Genomic DNA, 16,663 nt, shown 5'->3' with positions numbered 1-16,663 from the left:
ACCTCAGAGTACTGCTTTGATGCTCAGAAAAGATAATCTAGGCTAATTGTTTGGCAGGGTAGTAATCACTAGCACATGTGAATTACAGTCCTTGTTTGGGATTTATATATCTGTTCCCTTTTTATCTTGATGCCTGGTTGCTGGTTATTGGGTAAAACACACATGGTATCAGTGTATCTATGACTCCAATATTTCAGGGAAATCTCTCTCCATCTGGGGATGCTACTTGGCAGGAGCTGAATGCGCAAAATGTTGAGACCCTCATGAATCAATCTCAGGAGTATCTGATGGAAACCCTAAAAGAAAACATGAAAAATTTCACCTTTCTGCCTGGATTTGATAATCTAACCACTGAGTTGGAGCAGAAGGATTGGAACTATTGCTGCTCTCTGGACACAGCCCAAAGCTATATCCCTCAAAGAACTAAAAGTAGACCTACCATTCGATCCAGAAATCCCACTATTGCGTATCTACCCAAAGGAAAAGAAGACATTCTATAAAACAGACATCTGCATTCGAATGTTTATTGCAGCACAATTCACAATTGTAAAGATGTGGAATCAACCCAAGTGCCCATCAGTACATGAGTGGATTAATAAAATGTGGTATATATATACCATGGAGTAAGATTTGGTCATAAAAAAGATGAATTAATACATTTTGCAACAATCTGGATGGAGCTAGAGACCATTATCCTAAGTGAAGTATCTCAAGAATGGAAAAACAAACACCACATGTATTCACTATTAAATTGGAACTAACCGATGAGCACACATGTGCACAGGGGGAAGTAAAACTCAGTGGAAAGCGAGCAGGGGAAAGAGGGAGGAGAGGATGGACGGTTACCTACTTAATGGGTACAACGAACATTATTTGGGTGATGGGCATGCCTGTAGCTGGGACTCAAGCATTACAAAAGCAACCCATGTAACCTAAAACATTTGTGCCTTCTTACTATTTTGAAATTTAAAAAAAAGATGGTGGCAAATCACACACACACACACACGCACAAAATAACAAAATACAAATAATAATGAAAAGTTAAAGTTTTCTTCCTAGAGCTAGGCTTGAGATACTGTTTTTTCTTCTCCCACAGTCCTGGCAGGCTTCTTGAGTTCCTTTGAACCTAATTTCCTCTTTTCTTACTTACCCTAAAACTCCCAGTAAGGTCAGAGCACACTCAGCCTTTTAGAAGTTGAAACACTTTACATTGCACAATACATCTTACAGTACATTTATGACTTCATGTTTGTAAAGAGGAGAGAGGGAGACAGGAAATAACATTTGCTGCATGGACCGTGTAAGACACTTCTTGCAGAGCATTTCATTTCATCCAGGCACTAGTCTTTCAAGGTATTCCCACTTATCAGCTTAGAAAATTAATGGTTGAGAGGTAAAGTAACTTGTTCAAAGTTACAAAGCTTAGAGACAACACAGCAAGTGTCAGAACCCAGGTCTGAGAGAATTTCCAGTCTTCACTATTTCCTGTAGGCCACTCCACTGTCCTTTTCATATTTTATTCCTCAATCATTAATTTATTCATTGTTAAAACAACCTTGGGAGGTAGGAGACTTTGCGCCCATTTTAGGGAAGGAAACAGAGCTTGGAAGAGACAATAAGTGTGCCTTTTCACATAACAATTTTGGGGACACAGCTCAGTCTCAAAGGTGTAGTGTTTATTGATGACACAGCTCACTCCACTGCGCATGGCAGGATCTCAAATCCTTTGTAACTTCCTAGCATCTTTCCTGAGAGAGGTGGAGAAAGGACCAGGGAAGGTGAGTAATTTTTCTAAGGCCATATAGTAAAACATTTCTCAGTCTTGCACCTGTAGAACTTTGGAGAACCTCCTTTTATGAGTTCTGCTTCAAGGTTTTCAGCCTTGTTCTGGATCCTGGTGGCCTCGGTTTTCTGGTGGAGTGGAATTTTCCATTGACTGAATGAGACTGGCTTCTGAGTGACAACATCCTCCCACCTGGAACCTGGATCAGGCCCAGGATTCATGTTCCAAGGTGCTGTTGCCATGAAATTCATGAGCCTAGTCTCCGGGGGCCGGACCGTCATGCCCGGTGTGGGCAGGTGCCCATGCAGGGGCCCACCTCTGAGAGCCGAAGAGTGCGTTCTGCTCTGATAGCAGAAGGAGCACACAGAGAAACCCACTCCATGCTGCAGGCCCTAGAACATATTAGTCACGGTGATGACTACTGTTGACTAAAAGCAGTGCAGGATATAGCACAGAACAGTGGAAGGAGGAGGCCCCTGGCACTGTCCAGATCAGCCTCAATAGTTTCCTGATGAGGAAACTGAGGCCCAGAGGGCAGCAGTGACTCCTGGAGCTGAGTGGTTCTCCTTGGACTTTCACATGTGTGGCTGTGTTAAAAAAACAAAAAACAAACAAAAAAACCCCAGCTCCATTCCTACCTATCACATGCATTTGCCACCTGGCCATTGCAATTGTATTCATTCATTCATCGGACAAATATGTAGAAAGTGCCCACATGTGCCAACACTGTCCCGGGCTCAGTGATACAATAGAAAGTTAAATAAAGACCCTCCTCTCATACAACCTAGAGTTTATGGACTCTTCTCAAATGTCACCTCCTCAGTGAAGCCTTCTCAGGTTGCCCAAGACATAAATGGTCCATCTTCCCCAAATTTTTACAGCACACAAGACCAGAAATTTCGTAATGCCTGACAAAAGTTTCTTGACTCATTTAGTTATGTAATAACTCAGTCAATAATCCACACTTATTTAGCATTTTCTGTGTGCAAGGTCCTATGTTGTTTACCGTGTACTGATTAGTGTTAAGGTTCTCTGTGTGTACGTCTTATATTCTCATATCTAATACAAACTTCTTGATGATAGGGACTGTGTGTCACATGCATCTGTATATTGTACTTGAAGTTTTCTGGGAGTAAAATCTACTTAGTATAGATTATTAGATGGAGAAAGGAAGATGGCCGGCAATGTCAACTCTCTGAAGCTTTGTGATTAGAGCAGATATTATCAGTGCCACTTCAACATTAGGAAACTGTAGGTTTTGTAGGTAAGTCATACTCAGAGACAGAATTAGAATCAAGGACTTCTGAACATGGGTCTGAGACCTTTATTCTCTCAGGGCAAGATATAAGGTGTCACGGTAAATTCAGGAAACAGAGATTTCAGAGGGTCCCCTGGAAGAGTGAGAAATCCTAGCCACCTCCTAGGTAAGCCATGGAAATATTCCCTTCACCCATCAAGGTCCTTGACAATCCATTCCTCAGCTGAAGAACCTTCATTTCCAGGAAGTCCCTCTTCACAGCCAACTGGAATCTCTCCATCTTGCTGTGAATTGGTTCTGACCTCCAAGGAAATGAAGTTAATGGTCTTAGAGCTTTTCTCTAATGTAATGATTAAAAACATAGGTTTCAGTATCAGACTACACATGCTTAAGTTCCTTAACATTCTGAGTCTCTGTTCCTTCCTTTGTAAATTGCATTCATGACAGCCACATCTCCTGGGTTGATGTGAAGATTAAATGATATCATCTATGTCAGGTTCCTACCCCAGGACTAAGCTCATGGCGAGTTCTCAACGAATATTATTTCCTGTGGTTGTTGGCTTACAGGAATATAATCAGTCACTTATCAAACCTTTCCCCGAGGGCTGGTCGTGTGCCATGCATTGCACAAAGTGTGGGGGATTTGTGAATAACTAAGATCAGAATTCCTGTTCTCAAAAACTGGATGCTCTTGCTGCAAACTGACACGTTCACAACTTATGTTAATTGAGTCAGAATTAAACACAGCATAAAGAGAACCTCAGTATTGAAGCACACAGGGAATAGTAACTGTGGGTTTGAAGGGGGCATGACATTTGAGCCAAGTCCTGAAGGATGAGTGAAGAGGAAGAGGGAGAAGGTGGAGAGAATGGTATGAATGATGCTGAGAAAGAGCTGAGCATTTTCAAGCAGTGCATGGAGTCTGATGCAGGTGGAGTGGAGAGGCGGTAGATGGATATGAAGGGGAGTAGCCCTGGACAGTGTAGACTCATATCTACTAATAGGGTGTTTCAATGCCACAAAGAGTAATGTGAATTTAGGTTTTTAAATGTCAGGCAGACTTCATGAGTTTTTGAGTATGGATATGGTATGATCTGACCTGAGATTAGATGGTGATTCAGAAGTCAGATACAGATACACAGGGACAATTGGAAAGAAGAGACACTGGCAGTAGGAAGAGCAGTGAGAAGCCACTGGAGTAGTCCAGAGGTATTAGTCAATTCATCCACAGACCACCCACCATCCCCTACCTTGGCCAGCAAATCTCTGCATAAGTTAGGCACTGCCTACCCTTCTCACCTCCTTTCCTAGTGCTCTACTCAGTGCATTCCGGACAGGCTGGCCTCCGCCCTGATCCTAGCATGCTCCAAGAACATCAAAAGCTCAGGACCTTCACACTTGCTTTTCTCTCTGCCTGTGGTACTTGTCTCCTGATCATCCGCAGGGCTCAGTTCCTTATTTCATGCAGATCTTACTCAGAGGTCATCCACCTGTCTAAAATGGCCTGCGGTCATTTGCAAGCCCCTCATCCCAGTTTATTTTTATTCACAAAACTTATACTACCTGTCACTATGGCATATCCTTATTTAGTTATATCTTTGGTATCTGTCTTTTTGAGGGTAGAGAGTTTATCTTCTTCATGCACGCCTATATCCTTAGCACCTACTCATTAATCACAGGCACTTGGTAAATATGTGTTTAATGAATGGTTGAAAGGAGAGTCACCCTTTATCCCTAAATCACAGCAGTTTCTCACTAAGGCATTTTGTGGTGGGACAGAAGCAGGAAATGGTTCCAACCCTTGAGGATCTTATAAAATGACCTGTAAAATGTCTACACCAACGTGAGCTCTGAGTGTTCATAGCACGAGGGAATCATTTCCTGTGGGGCAGATGACTTCTTGAGGCCAGAGCATCTTGGGACCAGAGAGTGGGTTGGGGATAAGACTTTGAGGACAGAGAACTCATCAACCTACCATGGACCTAGCATATGACTGGCACCTAGTAGGTACTCAATAAAAGTCTGATGAATTACTGAATGAATGGTACACTTTGCTGAGTTCTTCCCCAAATTGTCAGGCCTATCTTAAGTGGCAAGATGGAAAACAGGGTAAGAGACTGGCTCAGAGGCCAGCGTGGAGCTGGGAGCAATGAGAGGAGGAATAAGCAGGCACACACTGTTATTTATGAAGCCCCATGTAGACCATTTTCCTCTCGCAATGAGTAGTACTCATATTATGTGGTGTTACAAATGCTGGAGCAACAATACCTTGTATTTATGGAGTGCTGCCTCTGAGGGGCTCAGACCGTTTTATAGACATGATCTCATTCATGCTGTCTCAGGTCTTCTATTCAATTACAGAGTGGTTCATTGTTCCCAACGATGCAAACTATTTCTTTTAGACGCACTCTTAGAATTATCCATTCTCCCGTTACAGGTTCAAAGATTTACAAATCACCACCAAATGGCTCCAGAATTGCTACCGCAGGAAAGGAGGTGGGTGGAAATGGAAATTTGCTGAATTTATAATTTATGAACTCTTCAACTATTAGGAAGTCACTCTTTGTATACCCACCTTAACAACGAGGGAAAACATACGCTATGACTTAGTTGCAGCCATATAATGTGATAATAAAGGTACAAAAAAAAGAATATTAATCCTCCATAACATTAGCTAGGGCTATAAAAATAAGAGTTAACCAGTGTGGCTAAGAGGCAGGATGATCATTACCATAATAAGCAGAAAAGCAGAAGGTGATGTGGACGTACTCCCAAGCTAAGAGTCACAGGAAGTGGGTTCTTCATATGCTCTGCTACAGATTACTCTGTGGCTTTAAACAAACTCTTCACTTCTCTGTGCCTTTGTTGCCTTGTCTGACAATGAGGGTGGCTGGATTAGGTGCTATACAAATTCCGTCTGTCAGGGAGATTTCACGAGCCTGTGTTGTGCTACTACACAAACACCCCCGCAATCACCAGCACCACCGCTGCTGTAGCCTACTGCTTAACCTGAACTTATAGATACCCACCCAGTGTTTAGTAGATGAATAGCCTAGTGTTCAGTAGTTTTCAAAGTGGATTTCATTTACTAAACCTTTATTAAGTGTCTACTATGTTCTAGGTACATAGGTAGCTCTGGGACACAGAAAAATATGAAAAACATAATCATTAAAATGTATGTAAGGCATGAAAGAACCAAAATGCTTAGCTCTGGATCAACAGGGCCTTCCTGAAGAGATGTCATGATCTCAGTTTAAATGGACAATTAATAAAGCTCACCAGATGGGCTAGGGAAAGGAAAAGCATTACAGTCAGAGGGAAAAGCATGTGTGAAGACACACAGGTGTGCAAGAGATTGAGGACATTTGAGTAAGGGTGAGGACGGACTGGCCGGAAGCCAGGCTGGGAAAACAGATGGGAGTCACACGATTGAGAACCTCAGAGCCTGGTTGTGGATCTCAGGCTTTGTCTTGCAGGCAATGGGTAGCACCAAAGGGTTCATAGTATCAGATGATCAAGTTTGATTTTCAAAAAGAACACTATGCGTGACTTAACCATACATTTCACTCCAGGGAATGTCTGAACTGCATGTTATTCTTGTCTCACAAATGGAGAAGCTGAGGTCCAGGCAAGATACAGCACCTGTGAAGAACCAATAGATCTTATACTCTTTTAATAGACTCTTTAAATAGAAGTCAACCCAAATGTGCTCTCCTCAACCTATGTTATTTAACCTGCCCTCCCTCTTCTACACAGACTCCTTATCCCGGCCGATAAGTCACTTCCCTATTCCCCAAGCACGTTTACAGCTCCCTTTCCTGCTCTTTTGTCCTGGGATCCACACTGCTCTTTTGATCTGGGATTCTCTACTCCTGTCCTCCTCCAGTTCCAATCCCACAAATACATCAATGCAAGCTTCACCTGCTCTGGGAAACCTTTTCCAGCCTCTTGAGAGGACTCCAGTGTTCATGGTGTGCACCACACACCCTAACAGCATTCATTTACTCATCCTATTCAACAATCTCAAATGGCACACAGCTCCATGTGCCTGATGCCACCCCAAGCAGTAGTAATTCAATGGAGAGCAAAAGACACCATTCCTACCCTCACAGAGCTTTAGTCTAGTTTGAGGAGTGCCACAGTCTGGAAGTTAGTGTCCCCCGAAATTCTCATGTTGAAACCTAATCCCCAATGCAATTGTATTAAGAAGTGGGGCCTTTAGAAGGTGATTAGGTCTGAGGGCTCTGCCTTGGTGAATGGGATTAGTGCCCTAATTAAAAAGGCCTGAGGAAGCTTATTTACTCCTTCCACCAGACACCAAATCCGCTGGCACCTTGGTCTTCGACTTTCCAGCCTCTGGAAGTGTGAGAAATACATTTTTATTGTTTGTGAATCTCCCAGTCTAGGATATTTTGTTACGGGAGCCTGAATGAACTAAGATAAGGAGACAGCAATCAACAGGCATGCGTCTACACACTTGCACGGTGTTTAGAAGGAAGAGTACAGGGTGGCGAGAGTGGATGAGAAGAGAAGCACTCCTGAGGCTCAGGGAAGTCTGCCGCTGTGTGGAAATGAGGTTCAAGCTGGGACCTGAAGGATCAGAGGGTGAGTAGGGGTTAACTAGGTGGAGAGAATGAGAGACAAGGGGAGGAGAGCATCTGGGCTGAGGGAACACCCCATGCAAAGCCCATAATGGAAAGAGCAGGACGTAATGGGGCAGTCAGTGTTTGTCAGTCAGGACCCACGGGGGCAAGCAACAGAAATTGACTCTGGTTAAATTCAAGCCACATGGAAAACTATTAGAAAGATACCGATATGTTCACAGCATCACTAGAAAGGCCTAGAAAACAGAAGGGGTGCACACAACCAAAATCCATCATGGCACATGAGCCATCTGGTGAGGATATTGATGGCTCTATTGCTTTAACATTGAGCTCTGTGGCTAGCACCATCCACGCCCTAGCACAGGGTTTCTGGTGCCACTTCCAGCTCCTTTGTCACTAGTGCCCTGGAAAATAGGGAAATGTCACTGCGGCCACCATAATAAAATTTTTTCTGTATTTTTCTTTTTTTTCTTTTCCCTATACCACCAGATCCAATCACCTCTAATCGGCCAACCATTTTGTCATTCCCTGGGTAGCTGGGAAAGCTTATATCTGGTTTTTTCAGGTTCTCGAGTAGGAAGTGGACTGTTTCTCATCAAGATTCATAAGGTGGAAAACTCCCCAAATACAGAAAGAGGATTCAGATGCAGGGCACACGGCAACACGGCCAAGGATGAGAATGCCCATAAAATTCTCTAATTGTTTTGGTTGTGTTCATCTCATCTGCCTCACTGACTTCTGATCTCCTTTGGGGACGTGTCCGTGCTTTCTTCCTCCCTCGTAAGCTCAGCCATGACTGACGGTCCTGGCCACATACTCCCTGCTCAATAAATTCTTGTTGACTTCCATCTAGTTCATTCTGCAAAGGTCATTTTGTTTGGCCTTAGCTGGGAGATGATTTTCAAATGTAAAATATGAATAACTTGGCCCTGGAGTCAGTAACGTCTGCGGATAATCATGTCATCTGGCCATGCAGAACCTCTGGGCATGGGGATGCTTTCTGGAATGTGAGCAGATATGAAATGGAAACTGCTACCTGGCGTATCCCCATCACTTCTCAGGGGCTTCTTCCCTCTAGGGCAGCAGAGGAGCTTCTGTCTTGGAAACTTAGTTGGGCAATCCACTCTTAGGTAGTGGTTACTTATGTGGAAAAAATCCTTAAAAATGAACAGTCCACACAATCAGGTGCAGTGCCTTGCAGGAAGGAGTTTCTTCTCATTTTCTTGTATGCTGTTGTGGTGGAAGGAGTTCTGGATCCAAGACCTGGCTCTGGGATAATCAGACATGAGATTTGCTCTAGTCCCATTATCTTTTGGACCCTCAAATTCCCTATCTGTAAGATGGGCATGATGGTTTATTAGGTGCAAGCTGTGGTGGGCATCTGTTGTCTCCATTTGTTCAGCATCCTTCTGTCTTTGTTCTGGAAACAGTTCATGCCTCTTCTTCTAGAATAGTTATTCTCAAACTTGAGCATATAACAGAATCACATGGAGGGCATGTTAAAATAGATTCCTGGACCCTCCTCCAGAGTTTCTGATTTTCTCGGACTGGGATAGGACTTGAGAATGTGTGTTTCTAGGTGTACTTTCCAGGGGATGCTGATGTTACTGATCTAGGGATCACACTTTGAGAACCACCACACTAGAAATCCACCTCTCTCTTATCCTAAGTCCATGGGATTCAGAGGCTAATGTCAGCCCTTGGCTTCAAGAGTGGGAACATAAAACATGCCTAACTAAGTAATTCATTCTAAACATCTGGACATAAAGCATTACTGGGGAGGGCAGAAAACTCATGTCAGGACAATGAAAGTCACTTCAGCACTTCAGCTGAAACACATCTTCCTGCTTAGCAGGTAGGATATAAGCCTGAAACCACTGGGGGCCAGCCTGCATCTCTTGATACTTATACAAACAGAGGAAATCAGAGCTGAGATGTGCAAGACAGAGATTCCTGAAAGTCTGCCTGGTCTCCTCTAGTCGTCCTTGAAGCATGCTCTATGAGACCACGCCTTCTCTTTTTTGCTTGGGCTACTTCAGTTCTGTCACATGCCACAAAATAATCCTAAGTAATACAAACAATTTACAATGACTGAGTCTGAGTTTAGTCTGTTGTTTTTTTTAACTTGCCAAGAAGTTATAATTCCGAGGCAAGGACAAGATAGAAAAATTTTGAAATGATGTTATAGTCCCTATAAGGACTAGCTGGTTAAACAACTTGAGAACAGCACACCAAGTATAACTATGATAATTTGGAGAAGAATAGTAAATAACTTTTACTGGGTATTTAATGAATAGTGGGATATCTGCTTAATTATATTCATTATCTAACTTAATCCACACAATGACCCTTAGAGGCAAATACCATCATAATCTCAGCTCACAGATAAGGACACTGAATCTCACAGATTTTTAAGAAATTTGCCTGAGTTTATTTGGTGAGCAAAAGGCAGTCAGAGAAAAGGAGAAAGAAAAAAATTCAATCCAAAAGGCCTGACTTCAGAAGCTCTAGTCTCTCATCCTTGTGAGATCAGAAGTCTAGAACTTTCATTTTAATTCAGAAACCATACCATCTTGAGGATATGAAGATGATACTTGGTTCAAGCAAAAGAACAAATATTAATATAAAAAGAATGAGGTCCATTGAAAAACAACAACAAAAAATTTAGGGCACAATTTGGCCTGGTCTCAGAGGATTGCAAATGGCTTCAGCTGATTTCAAACTGGCAGAGTGGTTCTAGCCCTCCGGAGGTGTCGAGGGTGGGGAAGCAGCTGCCTCTGTCTGTGTGCTCAACTGACCCTCTCTGCCTGCCTTGAACTCTGCGGCACTAGCTTCAGGGAGCCCTGACAGGGACACGCGATGGCCACATGCCTGGGTCCTCGCCTGCCCTGACCTTGACAAACCCTTAAACTGCCCCTTCATTCTAATTCTTTCCTGTCGTTGACAGCTGACCAAATGTATTGCCTACCCAACATATCTAATCAGTATCCCCAGCTACCCTGCCTCTGAGCCTACGCCCCAGACAGAACTTTGTAGGTACTCTAAAGAAACACCCAATAAATATTTTATTGGTTACCAATTTCCCCTTCCCCAAAATACAAACTTAGATGGATTGATTACATAAAGAGATTGATTTCTTTTGATTTTTACAGTTTTCAGATCATTTTAGTGCTTCCTGTGTTTTTTTCACATCGCCACCTCAACTGCTCTACTTTTCCATTTCTATTTGTTTGCATATGTTACAAGGTACAATGATATGCTGGTGTCTTCCTGCATGTACAGTGTAGGTGGTGGGATTCGATCTGGTATTGTCTGATCAATCCTTCTATTGCCTGCTAGAAAAACTCTTTCACTAACTTCCTAACCTGAATTTCTGCCTCCATTCTTACCCCACATACCTAAACCATATCCTACCCCAGCTTCACTATCTTCTGCTGCAGAGATTCCTTTTATTCATTAGCTAAAAACCTGCTATCGACTCAACCTCTTGAGTGTGATGTATTAATGTCTTTGCAGACTCTTCCTAAACTGCAACTCCACCTTCACTTCCTTGTAGCTACACCCCAACTACACATTCAGCCTCAGTGACCCAACCCTGGCCCATCCTGGCTAGACTACGGTTCTCTGGATTCAGTCTCTGTATCTCAGCTAAGAATTGTTCCCTGACATGGTAACAAACAACCTACTGCATCTTTTCTGATCTAAACTTTATCCATCCTTGAAGTTCCAGTCCAAAGTCTTCCTCCTCATGACACGTCCTCATATCCCTTTGGCTGAAGATAATATCCACCTCCTCTGGACTTCCATAGCACTTTTACAGCTCCTGTCTTACAGCTCTTAGCCGTGTCTCTATTATAGTTATTTATATATAGAAATCTCATCTCCACCACTATTCTATAAAACCTTTGAGTGCACAATCCCTGTGTTATCCATCAATGTATTCCACACTGGACCTGGCTTAGTACCTTGCAAATATTGGAAACTCAAGCATCTAATAAATAAATAAAGCTGGGCAGCTCTGGGATGGGACCCTACCCCAAAATGTCCCTCTCATTAGTTTGTCCTATTGATGAAACTCCCACAGTGTAAGTTCGGTTGTTGCCTTGGGCTGGCACCCAGTGCCCATGGTGGAAGTATTTCATTAAACCATATTTAACAAATATCTCCAGTGATATGGTCAGTGAAACCAGGTGCTCCTGGAACAATTGGGGACCTTGTCCACAGCAGCATCCCATAAGCGAGATGTTTTTAAAATATAATCATTTATATTTTAAAACCCATGTGCATTTTGAATTCTATTCTGTAAGATATTACTATTTAGTTTAATATAAACATTTTCCCCAATGGTCAAATAAAATTAAACCACAGGCACCCGTGTCTTATGGTTTTGAGTACCCTCTGACTCCCCAACACAGACGATTTTACCCCTGACTGCAAGGCACAGAGTTAAATAAAGGATCTGAGTCATGAATATTTGCGTGAATTACCGATTCAGATCCTTTCTAACTGAGGGCAACGGGAAGACAATATGAGACATGGATGACTTAATAAGGGTCAATTAACATGTTGTTTTCTCGAAGAACGTAGTAAAACAGGTCTGGGGGGACAGGCAGAGAAAATTCCCTTCACATTTGAGACTAGCCAAGGTGCCCTGAGACTGAAGATGAGGGAAGGAATCTGATCTGGTCAACAGTTTTTCAGAGGATGGTCTGGCTTTGGCTTCTCCTCTCCCCATGGAAGTTGGAGGCCTGGTACAGAGAGGTCATCAATGCACTTTCTTATTGGAGGCTGAGCTAGCTTATCCAGAGCATGGGGGCCGTCAGCACAAGATTGTTAATGAACATGTTTCCTGTAGATAATTATAGGAAAGGGAATATTGAAAGCACTTAAAACATTTCATTCTTTTTAATTCATTAATTATATTGCAATTATCCCAGGCTCAGGAGCTGTTCAGGAGGTTGGATTCCAGCTATTCCTGCAAAACTCCATGGGCAGAAATGAGGGCTGAGGGCTTGGGGAGAGAGAGCCTGAAGACAAAAGCTCAGAAAAGGTTAACTGTGCAGATACAAGAAGCTAATTGGAAACCTCTTAAACAAAATCCAGGTTAATAAGTGTTGAAAAGAACACATCTTTTTTATAATGATTATTACAATTATCGTTGTTTTTCCACCTGCATCAAAATTGCTTGCATTTTGATAGATTCATCATAAGCAACATGACTGCTCCCGAAAACACCTGGCCTTGAGGTTGAATCAGAGGATGCACAGACTTTCAGAGAGGGGGCAGATCTTATGGATCATTGTGGAGTGATGGGGCACGAGTCTGCACACTACGTCCTGCTCTGCCCTATGCCAGACCTGCTATTTTTTTTCTCTCTCGACTTCTTATGTTATTCATAGAGAGTTGCTAGTAAGTTGGATCAACAATGATGTACTGGACCCCCACTGTGCACCAGGAGTATGAGAGTGACACTGGTAGAGATGAGGTCCCTGCCCCCACATGACAGTCTATGGGAAACATGGTTAACTGAATAGGCAGTCAAGATACAGGTGACGGGGAAAGCACAAGGACCCTGGGAGTTGCTAGTGTGGCCGTGAAGAGGGATGGTCAGAAGGCTTCCATGTGTCTTCTCTCTGTGCACATGTGTCACTTTAGTTACGATATTCCAAATCTCAATTCCTTCAGACTTCATCTTTCTGGCTTCCAGGAATTCCAAGCTGCTTTCCTCCTCAGCGATTCTAACCAGGAAATCCTGATGCTGAGAGTGGAGAGGAGAGGAAGTTGCCCTCACATACAGTCAGAGCTACAGCCTAAAATTCTGTAATGGTTTACCAGTGATCTACTTCTACTACTGTCCCTCTGCTATTCAGAGGTTCCTTCTTGTTCCAGTGGCCAATGCCACTGCTAACTTCTTCTAGACTGATAAGCTCCATGCCGCCCATTGATGATGTTACTGACTGACTTTGAGGCTCAGCACTGAAGGATCTGGGTCATTAATAAATTAATGTGAATTAATGATTCAGCTATTTTCTAGCTGAGGGCAAAGGGAAGATAATATGAGACCTGGGAGATTTAATAGGGGCCAAGTGGCCAAGTAGTATTTTATTTCCCTGTGAGACAAAGTAAAACAAGTCTGGGGAAGATAGGCAGAAAAAGTATCTTTGGCATCTAAAACCAGCTGAGTTGCCCTGAGACTGAAGGTATGTTTCTCCTTGTCTCTATCACGTGAACTAGCTTATGTCACCCTGATGGAAGATGATAGACCATGTGGACCAGAATGAGTCAATTCATTTGTCTCAATCAAGGTTCCAAATATGCCAGAAAGCCCAGTTGATATCAGCAAAGCACTTGTAGGTGACTCACAGCTTACCATAGACACATGAGGAAACCTCCCTGAGACCAAAGGACCTACCCAGCTAAGACCAGTCTAAATTGCTAACCTGAAGAATCACGAGCTAAATCAATGGCTATTTTTTAATCCATTATGTTTTTGGGTGAGTTCTTATGCAGCACTAGATAACTGATACAACACTGAACTATATTATAGATCAGGTCTATTCAACCAAAGTACTTTGAATACTTACTACGCTCCTCGTCATTGGGGACATAATAATGAATATGACACAATCCATATTCATGGAATCTTATAAGCCAATGCCTCTTAAGTGCAACTAAGCAATTAAAAAAAAAAGAGACTTTCACCTTTAATCTGTGGAACACTACGGTGTCTATGCTTAGGCCTCGAGGTGGTCTGTGGACTCCCTAAAAATGTATTAAAATTTTGCATAGATGTGCCTATGTACATTTTTTGAAGAGAGAGCTTTTGGTTTTACATCATGTTCTCAAAGGGGTTAGTTCCCCAGCAGATGCTGAGACCCACTGGATGATAATGTCATCTAAAGCTATTCACACTGCCCAGCATTCACGTAGGAGTCCGGTCTATTGAGGGGCACGTTTCCTTGCTGACTCACCCAATCCGGAAGATGTCCTCAAAATGAGATGCTGCCGGGGGCCACTGAGGTTTATATGTTGGATGATCAGAGTGTTATGCCTGTCTTGGAGAAAGCTTCCAACTGATGGTGTTATCACCCTTTTTGTCATATAGAGCAGAACCTCTGTATGATCCAAAGCACATTTTCTTTGAAAAATGATGAGTTTATCTGTGTCCTCCTTTTGCTTACACCCACTCTAGGTTGGAAAATCTTTTACCCAGGGCAAGAATACAAGTCCATCATTCCCCATGGCCTCGCTCTCCCGGTAACAAATGCCTCTCACTCCAGCCAACAATGTGGAAGACCCACACCACACGTTCTTGTTGGAGGATTTCATCGTGTTCTAAGAGTAAAGAATAATACCAAAATTTGATGTTTAGGGAGACCGTCCAATGAGCAGACAGATCTTCCCTTTCTCTAAATTATTGAGGTTTTCTTCATTTTTAGGTTAGATAAGCAGAAAGAAAGAGAGGAAGGGGCAGGGTGAAGGACAGAAAGTACCCTGAAGAATGAGGAGAACCATGTCTTGTTTCCAGTTCTTCCCCAATCTTGCTTAGCATCTTTTATCAAAACTACTATCTCTCTGAGCTTAGGTTCTCTTATTTGTAAAACTGGAATTCTACCCCATGTCTCACTATCACCACAAAGGCGGTGCTGTGCAGCTCAGATAAAATAAAATGAAATAAAATGAACACACTTGAAAGCACTTTAAAAATTGTAGAATGCCTATACCCATCCTCCACAAAGAGTGTAATGCGCACCACCCGAAGGATGGACATATTTGAAACTCGGACTTAGGGAGGACGGGGGGGCAAGGGCAACATACGTAACCTAAACATCTGTACCCCTATAATATGCTGAAATAAAAAAAAATTGTAGAGTGCCACCAAAACATCTATCTTTTATTTCTGTGATTCACTTGGAGCCTTAGGCCTGGTGCCATGTAATCCTACAAAACTTGGACCTCTGGAAGTAATGATAACACGTTTCATATGGACATCACTCACCAAATCAGCTGCCCTGGGAAGCCTTCCCTGACTCCCATGTGATGGCTGGGGTGGCCCAGTGTTGAATTCCTACAGTCCCCTGGATTGTCATGCTATAATCTTCTTTCTGCATTAAGAGATGGTATCATTTAGTGGTTAACAGCATGACCTTAGGAAAACACTGCATGGAGTCAAATCCTGCAACAACCACTCACTAGCTGTGTAAACCTGTATAAATCATTTAACCTCCCCATGCCTCAGTTTTCTCATAGGAAAATTGGTAGGATAATAGTATCAATACCTCACATGGTTTGGAGAGAATTAAATAAATTAAGTATGTAAAATGTTTAAAACAGTTCCTGGCCCTTAGTGGAGTATGAAGAGAAGTCAAAAATGTTAACTAATGTTATTAGTACTGTGCCAACTTGGAAGCATCTTTGGTGGTGGCAGTGGTGGGGATATTTGCTTGTCCATTTCCAACTCTCCACTTGAAAGGTGCTCAACAAATAATAAACACAGTATACATGTTATGAATGAATGAATGATGTTGGGAAGAACCCTGGTTCTGAAGGCAGAATTTACGAACTGGTACTAGTTCAATATCTAACTTCATCTGACACCTCTGAAACACATCATGCATCTCTATAACCCCCCAATTTATTCATTTATTAAATAAAAGCAGTGGCCTGGATAATCAGTAATGCCCATTTCATCTCCAGAGATCTATCAAATGGGACTATAGGGTAAGAGGAAGATGAGTTATTTTACCCAGAGTCTACTGATGGGACAGAAATTTTACATAGAGTATCTTGTAAAATCTTCTCAGTGCACTATCAGATAAATGAGATGACCTCTATTTTAGAAATATAAAAACTCATGAGGCTCAGAGAGGTTAAGTTACTTGCCCAAGACCACACAGCTAGAAAGTTGTAAAGTAAGGACACAACCCAGACGTGACTGATGTCAAAGGTCAGTCTTTTCCACTATTCTACTGAGATGGAAGACATAAAAAATGAAAGATCAGGTATGTGTAACTCATG

Source organism: Propithecus coquereli, unplaced genomic scaffold (assembly GCF_000956105.1).
Source record: "Propithecus coquereli isolate 6110/MARCELLA unplaced genomic scaffold, Pcoq_1.0 Scaffold89, whole genome shotgun sequence".
Classification (NCBI taxonomy): domain Eukaryota; kingdom Metazoa; phylum Chordata; class Mammalia; order Primates; family Indriidae; genus Propithecus; species Propithecus coquereli.
Note: the sequence above shows the minus strand (reverse complement) of the source record.